The 9,211-nt window shown below is 23.7% G+C and overlaps 1 non-coding gene across 1 annotated transcript; it reads left to right on the top strand.

Moving 5' to 3' along the window:
• Nucleotides 1-414: 414 nt before the first annotated feature.
• Trnak-cuu (transfer RNA lysine (anticodon CUU)) lies at nt 415-487 on the top strand. Its single transcript has one exon. It is a non-coding gene; the product is annotated as a tRNA-Lys (tRNA).
• Nucleotides 488-9,211: the final 8,724 nt, after the last annotated feature.

Raw genomic sequence — 9,211 nt, 5'->3', positions numbered from 1 at the left:
TCAAATTTGCAAATATTTGTAGTTACAAAGTGTAGTTTTTTTTTTAAATAATTATAACGAGAATTTCTGCAAAGTCATTTTTATCTATTAAAATATGTAGTTACTGATAAAAAAGACTAAATAATTAATTTTAATATTAATTGAAAAGCAATATTGGTTTAAATTAAGATGTATTATGCTTAGTAGTTAAAGACCAAAATATTTAGATTCACACTGCTGATTAAGAACGCACTTTTGTGCACTGTTTAAATTACGTACCTAAGCGGCAGATTACTGTTTTTAAGTTAAATGTATAAGTTTACAAACCTTCAATGTAATAGTTTTGTAGGCTTTAAAATATTTTGATTTTAACGTCTGTCGATTCATTAATACGTCACAAAGGATTTATAAACTCAACAAGTACATTTCTAATGCGCCCGGCTAGCTCAGTCGGTAGAGCGTTGGACTCTTAATCCAACGGTCGTGGGTTCGAGCCCTACGTTGGGCGAAACTTTTTTGAGTATCTGGAATAAGATGATGTTTAATTTTATAATAGTTAAATTAGCAACTTGTTTTTAAGTATACAAATATTTATTTTCAACACAACTTTTTTGATAATCAAAAGTTTATTTTCCTTTATTTAAAAGTTAGAAATTCAAAATCTATTTACAATTAGTAGAACAATAAAATGCTTGAAGCAATGCCTTATTGTTACTGGTGCTATAATGCTTTATGCTTTAAAAATAAAGTTCGCTATCGAATTAAAATGAGAGTTCTACTTAGTTTGTTTATTTACTTGTATGCAAAATACTATTAAGAAACTAATACGTAACAGTTGCTTTAGTTTGTGGATTTTAAAAGTTTTGAAAGGTTGTATTAGAAAAATATATCAAACTGGTCGTATTCGCGGCTAAGTTTTACTTTGATTTAAAATATAGCAAAGTTTAAATTTAGTTAATTTTTTTTTTGATAAAATATTTAGTGTTACTCAATTAAATAGAATTGTTTACTTATTTGTAACTACAAATGTCTTGGTGACTTCTTTTGGAAATTTATCATTTACTGCTTTACATGATGTAAACCAATAAGTTCTTCTATTTTTATTGTAAAACAATATTTAAAACACAGGTGATGTTTGCATACTGAAATATCTTAATGTGACATACGAAAGATATGATTTGAAAAATAAAATCAGTTAAATATACTGCAAAATATTTGTTAAATTTTACAGTTTTTTCTTTAAATTATTCCTGGTTAAAAATAATAGGTTAAGCATAACATTTAGTATAAATATTGCAATTTCAAACAAAAATTGATTTAATTAAACTAAAAAAAAACGTATAATTTTGATAACAAGAAAAAACCTTAACTGTATTTTCTATTTATCTTAAAAGTTAACCAAGTATAATTATGTTTTAATTTCATTTGTATAGTTTTACAATCAATTAACAACTAATACTTGTTGATACAATATCAATAATTTTTAACTAAAATAATTGTTTGTTTTTATTATAACTTTTGAATTATAAGATCCCGTCTGTATCATTGGAAAATAGATATTACTAAGAATAAAAGTTTTATAAATCTATTTATATATAAGTTGACATTTAATAAATTTCGATTGTTGTAACTAACATATTTTTTAATAAATATTAAGAAATAAAAAATTTAAATTTTGTTATTTGGTAATGCTTATCCTCGAAAGTTAAGTATATTTTTTTCAAATTGCATTTCTACTTAAACCTTCATTTGTTTTTGATTAATATTATGTAGGAAGAGATGGTAACTAGTTTGAAATTCCATAATCAAAATTTAAAACAAAGTAATTGTTTACACTCTATAACTAATAGCTTTTTTAGTATATTGTAATTTTTATCTTAACTAATTACAAAACTCAACAGATGGTAGGTATGAACTTAATTTATTTATTTCAAAAAACAAAACAAAACCCTGTCTTATCAAAAATTTACAACAAACAAAATTCAATTAAAAATAACACATACTAATTGTTTTTTACCATGTAGAATATTTTACACAACTGTAATTAGACAAATTTTCTAAACATCCAACTTCAACATCACACCAATGATTGTTGACAATATCGTAGATACATACTGTTGTATCGGCATCTCTCATAGAAAACATTACGATGTTATGGCCTATACAAACAGCTTGAACGTCAGAATAATATGTAGTTCTTTTAGTATATAGTCGTAAAAAAGTAAACCCTCTTGAAAAACTGTCAAATATTTCACAACTCGACCTATGATATCCGCCAATAACAAACAATTTATTACCAATGCTAAGTGAAGCATGGTTTTTCCGTCTTACTAGCATTTTAGGTAAATAAGTCCATTTGTTTTCATAATAATCATATGCTTCTACTGAATTTAATTCATGTCTGTCAGCTGTACCTCCAGTAACAACAACTTTGCCTTCGTAAACTGTACAAGATGAATTATACCTTTTTTGATTAGTTTTAGCTACTTGGGTCCATTTGCAAGTTTTCAAATTGTAAACAAAATTGTTCTGATCTCCATAAATTACATATAAGTTTTTCTTGAAGGAACAAGTACAATAATATTTGTCGTTTACATTTATTTCAGTTTCATATGACCAAATTTTAGTTTTATGACAATACTTCATAATAGATTTATTAAATTTTTTATTTTGCAAATACCCACCCAAAATAAATAACTCTGAGTTAACTACAGCAGTTTTACAACAATAATGTCCCATTGGTATACCTGAATACTTTTCAAATTCAAATTTAGTACCATCCAGTTTATATACAGTATTTACGACTTTATTGTTTTCATTCCTTCCTCCACAAATCAAAACACTGAAATCATCTTGATTGCAATATCTATTTTCATACAAAACTTTTGGTAGAAAATCAAAATTTTTCTTTTTTTGAATTGTTACTTCTGGTTTTGAATTTGACAAAAACAACTTCATTTAACTATGATAAAGTTTTCAAAAATATCAATGTAATTTTTGACAGGCAAATATATAATAAATACCTTTAAAATCATTTTTTAGTAATTTGCAACGTTAACTTAAACATAATAAAGTTTAAACATTAGTTTAAAAAAGTAATTTAAGAACAGTTGAAATACTTCTTATTTCAAAGTATAACTTTAAAATAGACAAACTATTACAAAATTTAGTTTCTCTGTACTTCAAAGAATAGACTGTTAAAAAATGGGTAAATTTCGTAACATAAATGAAATGAACTATAAAATTCATGATAACGTTTATTTTTTACTGTAAAAATTTTTTTTATAAAATTGTGTTTAGTTTTTTTGCTAACTTGTATAAATAGAAAAAAAAATTATAAAGTATTAAATTAAAAAAACTATTATTTTCAAGTGGAAAATACAAAAGTATACATTATTTCTTACATAGGCACAGAAAGATATTACGTTTGTTTTATGAATAGTTTTTTGATATCAAATTTTATAAATCTATTTCGTTTATTTTTTACAAATTCAATCTTCTACTAATGTTTTTCTAACTGAAATAGCAGTGATTACGTAAAATTTTTTGAAGCATTCTTTTTTTAAATTTCAAAAAACAAAATAAAGAGTATTTCAAAATTATTTCTTTAAAATATTAAAACAGTTTAAACTATATATCTTCAAATATAACTGGTTTAAAAATAGTTAAAAATGATATTTTGTAGAGAAAATAAAGGGCTTGTTGTAAAAATTGAATTAAAATATGCATTTTGACTTAGTTTCTAAATAATCTTAAAAAAACTTTGTTTTATTTATTTTCTATTCGTTATGATAAATCAATACATTTTTATCACTATTACATTTCTTTGTTTGGATCATAGAGCGTTCAAATAAAGAAAAATAACTAATGTCCATTACATTAACCGACTATAAATAAAGTTAATCTCCAAAATAAATTTATCAAATCTTTACAAAATAAAAAGAACTACTTTTGTTTTTGAAAGTTTTTATAAATATATAGTAATGCTCTACTGTTAAAATTATCTTTTGAATAAATTTTTAGTTTTCTACATGTTTACTTTTGTAGATACAATAATACTATTTACTTATATCACTCATGATACAATGTACGGTTAGCTATGTATTTTTTTTTTAATTTATGAATAAAATACAGATTTTTAACAAACAACTTTATACTAATAAAGTACGAAATTGAAGTTGTATTTGTATTATTTTCATCTTGTTAAGTTATACTGTGATTAATTATTAACAATTAATACTCATTTATAGATTAATACTATATATGTTTAAGTTATAATGTGTTTTTAAAATAAAAATTTGCTTGTCCACTAGGCAAGACATCTGGGACGATTGTTTTAGTACGTAACATAACAATAACAATAAGTATAACATAACAAGTAGAAATCAAAGTAGTTTTTGAAAGCAATTAGTAATACTTTTTTTAAACTACAGCAGATTTTTACGTGAAATTACAAATAACGATAAATAAAGCAGAGGCGTAGCGTGGGCAGGGACACTGGCGCATGCGAGTCACCTAAAAAAAAGAAAATAAGTAAAAAACATAATGTATTATCTTTATCCTTTATTTTTTATTTTCTCTGCTTAATTTTCTTTTTTTCGACTATGTTTTTCTCGCATTCGAAAATTTAAACGAATTTTTGTATACCAATTACCAAATACGCTGACTCGGAGCGTAAGCGCAAGTGTGCACCGATTTTGATAAAAAACTCCATAAGGAAAAATTTTTTAACTTGATAAACTTCATAAGAATTCAAACTCAAAAAAAACGCAACGAGAGTAGTGCACCGCAGTAGTATAACACTTATGATAGATTTTTCTACAAGAATAAATGCTAACATTCTGTAAACAAATCATAAAACCTATCTTATAGTGATAATGATTCAAGAATAAACAATTTGTAGTAAAATTAGTAATAATAAATAAGTTAGCAATATAAAAATAAAAAATATTAACAACATAATTTAAAGAAATATATAACAAAAAACAAAATATTAAAAAAATAATAATAACTAAATTAAAACAATAAATAAATAATTTATACTGTGATTACAGTGTTAATCTCACTACACAAAACGTTTTGTTTAGATTTCAGTATAACTTAAACATTTTAGTAAAACTAAATTCTTTTTACTAATACAATAAACAAATCAGAAGTTGTTATTATATCAGCCATAAAGTTAAACCATTTATCAATTTTTGTAACAAGTAATTTTCTTCAGTCACATTATAAAAAATTTAAAGCAACTTGTTAAAACAGATCTTTTACAATTAATCAAATTAAATGACAAAATTGATTAATTTTAAGTTTAAGTTTGTTTAGTTTTAAATTATATTTAAAATGGTATTTTTAAAACTCTTCTTTCTACCAACTGTTTGTAACAATTAAAAAATGCTATTCCCTAAAGATATTAGATTAACTGATTTTTAGATAAAGGAAAATTTATATTTCTAGTAAATTTTTAAAAGCATTGAAAAAGTTGACCTTTAAAAACTTATCTTTTAAACATTTTGTTTTGTATTAGCAACTTTTAGTAAACTATTTCTACAACTATCTTTACCTGAAAATATTTGTTTTCTTAATTGTAGGTATTAATTATTGATTGCAATAATAGTATTGTTAGTAAATTAACTGTTAAGTATAAATATTATTAATTTCATAAACCACATGAACTGACATAAACAATATACAAAAGAATTAAAGTCAAATAATATTTTAAATAAATACTACAGTGAGAATACTTAAAAACACATTTATATTTCAATAAGGTAGGTAAAACAAAAGTTATGCTTTCAGTTCTAAACAGCACGTACTGGCGCTTTAAAATTTAATCGAGGGTGTGTATTCTCTTTACCTTATGTTTAACTTTTGTCAAGAAAAACTTTTTAAAATATAGGTTATGTATTTTAGGGAAGATTAATAGCACTTAAAGGTTTGTTGTACAAAACATGAAAAGAGTTTGTTGTTTGAGAAGCAGTTATCACATTAATACGTCAGAAGAGACAATAAGTGACGTTTTAAAAATATTTGAACAACAAAATTTGTGGGTCAACTGTTTTATATAACGTTTTATGGTGAGCTGTGTAAATACCTAAATTTAGATTATCAACAAACTTACTTTAAATTTAAAACTTAAAAAAATAAACTTGAACTTTTATCAAACTAGTTACACTCAAAGCTCATTTAATACAATCTTCAATCAAATTTTTACGAACTACATCGTTTTGACTTTTCACCCAAGTTCATTACGTAACATTTTGAAATCAAAACTGATTTTTTTAGCAGTTAGTATTAGTGTTATTTTAGTTTAGATTAAGTGATTACACGTGAGCTTATATATAAAGGTAAACAATAACACGTTTCTAAAATTTATTGTAAATTTATTTAAAGTTTTTATAACTAAAGTTTTTTTTGTTCTAAATGTTTCATGATTAAAATATACAATATTTTTACCTGAGCTAAACCTTTAATTGCTTACAGTATTAATATTAACCGCTAGAATAGTAAACTGTACTTAGAATGTTTACCAAAAATCATTGTTTTTGGTAAACATTTGTAATTGGGTAATTAGTTTTGGTTTTTAACCACAACTAATTAGAGGTTGAAACAAAAACTTTGCAGATGTTAATTTGAATATAGTGGTTTGTGCTTCTCTTTTTATTGCAGAAAAAAAGAAAAGTAGTACTTATTTCTGTAAAAAATTTTTTATGCATTTTACAGTTTAATCTTTTTCTAGAGTTAGCACGTAGTGTTTTATGAGACAGTATTAGTAAAAATATTTTTGTTAACTTTTATAATTTGTCTAGAAACCCTGTTAAACTACATTAAATTGTCTATTTCAACTTATTAAATCAAGTTCTTTTTAAGTTTGAGAAAATATCTGTTTCATAACTACTTTTAATTTGCTTTTTGAAAGAGCAGCTTTTTTTAAACAGTTTTGGTTTAAAGTGATATCTTAATAAATAACCAAAAACATAAATAATTCTTGATTATAAAGCTAATAAATAACAGTATTTATAAGCTGATAAATTATACGAACAGAAGTACACAAAATTTTAGATAAATAAACCCGTTTTACATGTCATATGTACTAGAGATGTAGTGTTATTTGTTTAAGAATGTGAAAATAAAATTACGTATTCAAACAAAATAACATGAATAGGTAAATCTTCTATACTTTCAAAGTAAAACTGAGTTTGCTTTTGATTCTTTAGCTTAAATGTTTTAACTATAGTGTTATAACTTAATAAAAAAAGTGTCTTTTAGCTAATCATAGTTTATAACTTGGATTTTTTATTTATTGTTCAAAAAGTAAATATTCAATAATTAAGATTAAAAAACTAAAAAGTTAAAATTCAGTTCGGTCACGGGTTATTAAAAAAAAAAGTTTGCTTTTATGATAAAATACTTAAGTAGACTTTTTTCTCTGGACAAAACAAAGTTTATTTCCTAAATTAAATCAGTTTAACTAATTCTGCTATTGCAGTGTAATTATTTAATGGGAGAGCATTCCTGTTAACCCAATTTGTTTTTTCTGTTGCGGTTTGAGTGTTTTTGTAAAAAAAGTGAAACACATGCTGTGTTCTTAAAATAGCACGTTCTTAACATACTTATATACTACTTAAAAAACTTTTGGTCATATAATTCTTAGTTTAGAAAAAAGTCTTAGGTCTGTTTTTATACTTGTAAGTTCAGCAAGATCATAATTTAAATGATCATAAATGTAAATAAATTAATATTTTATAAGCTTACCGGCAAATCTTCATATTTCAATTTCTAAAAGAAGTTTTAGTTATCTATTTTAAACACATTGCTCATTTAACTTATTCGATTTTTTAAAACGATGTTTACAGCTTTGACTAAGCCGAGTTTTCAACAGAAAACCTTTTATTACTAGGTAGATTCACAAATGTACATCACACTGTTTTGATCAAAAGGTTCATTAAAAAAATTACATTCAGCTTGCATACATTAAAAACTTTTTTTGTTTTGTTTTTAGATCAAATAAGTCTATATAGGACACTTGATTTACAAGTATATTGATTTGTTTGTATAATTAAGATATAAACTTGTATAAATATATATTTGTAAAATATTTTTATTTGATTTACTAAGTAAAAAAGTTAAACAAATAAGATGTGTTAAACTCATAAATTTCATCATTAAAAGTAGCATACTTGAACAACAGATAAACTTAGAAATAGGTTAATGACCTAAAGTAACCCCGCTTATTTGACGCGCTTAACGAGTGATTTATTCCCGTAAACTTAACGCGTTACGTGTGTGTTTATAAACGTGATAAGATCAAATACCTTTTACATGGAAGTAGCACGTATTGAACTGCAGATTAAAACGACATCAAATTGATTTTCTATGTAAATTAACCTTATAAAGTGTCATATTTAATATTGGTCTTTTAATGTCATAAGGAAATGTCGCAATGTCGCAAACAAAATTACTACAAAAACAATTTAAAGGTGTAAAATAATGCTTTTGCTAAACTAAAATTTGCGTTCCAATAAAAAAACTTTAATAAAGTTTGGTTTATGTTATTTAGAATAAATAAGTATTCACGTTGACTTTTTTGCAAAACTTAATTTCAAAAATTCGTTTATCTTGTTTTGTTTTTTGTACCTGTTGTAAATAGTTTTAGTTAGTTTTTTAACTTAAAAAAGCCAGAAAACTTCTTAGTAAGTTACTATAAGGTTTAGCAAAAACATTTTTGATTAAACCATTTGATGATATAGGTTAAGAATGGGAAAGGGATAAAAATTTACACAACTAATATTTTTTAAGTTTTAATAATCAACTTGACTTTGTTAGTTATCACTTACCGATTTATTAAATAACTTAGAGTTTTGAAGTTTTTACAATTTAAATAGTACAAGAACAACTTTTGTTGAAAATACACAATAAAATCTATTTTTAACTAAATGATATATATTCAAGAAATATTGATTTCTAAAACTCATTATTTGTTTCACATAGTAAAGAAAGCATTATCTACTTTATATATATTACTTTAGTTATTATGTAAATGTTTTTTTTTCTACGCAATAGTTCATAAGATAACTATGTAAAACTTTTACAAAATTAGTACTAAGTTTGTAAATAACCTCAATTCTTTTGGATTGAAAGCTTAATTATTCTTACTTTGCCTACATTCTAAAGAAATTCAAAAATAAACAAAATCAAACTGTAATAGATGAACTTTTTAAACTATTCTTCAAAA

This window comes from Thalia democratica, chromosome 6 (assembly GCF_965202585.1).
Source record: "Thalia democratica chromosome 6, ktThaDemo2.hap1.1, whole genome shotgun sequence".
In the NCBI taxonomy this organism is placed as follows: domain Eukaryota; kingdom Metazoa; phylum Chordata; class Thaliacea; order Salpida; family Salpidae; genus Thalia; species Thalia democratica.
The sequence above is the reverse complement of the archived record's forward strand: the minus strand, read 5'-3'. Positions and strand labels throughout refer to the sequence as shown.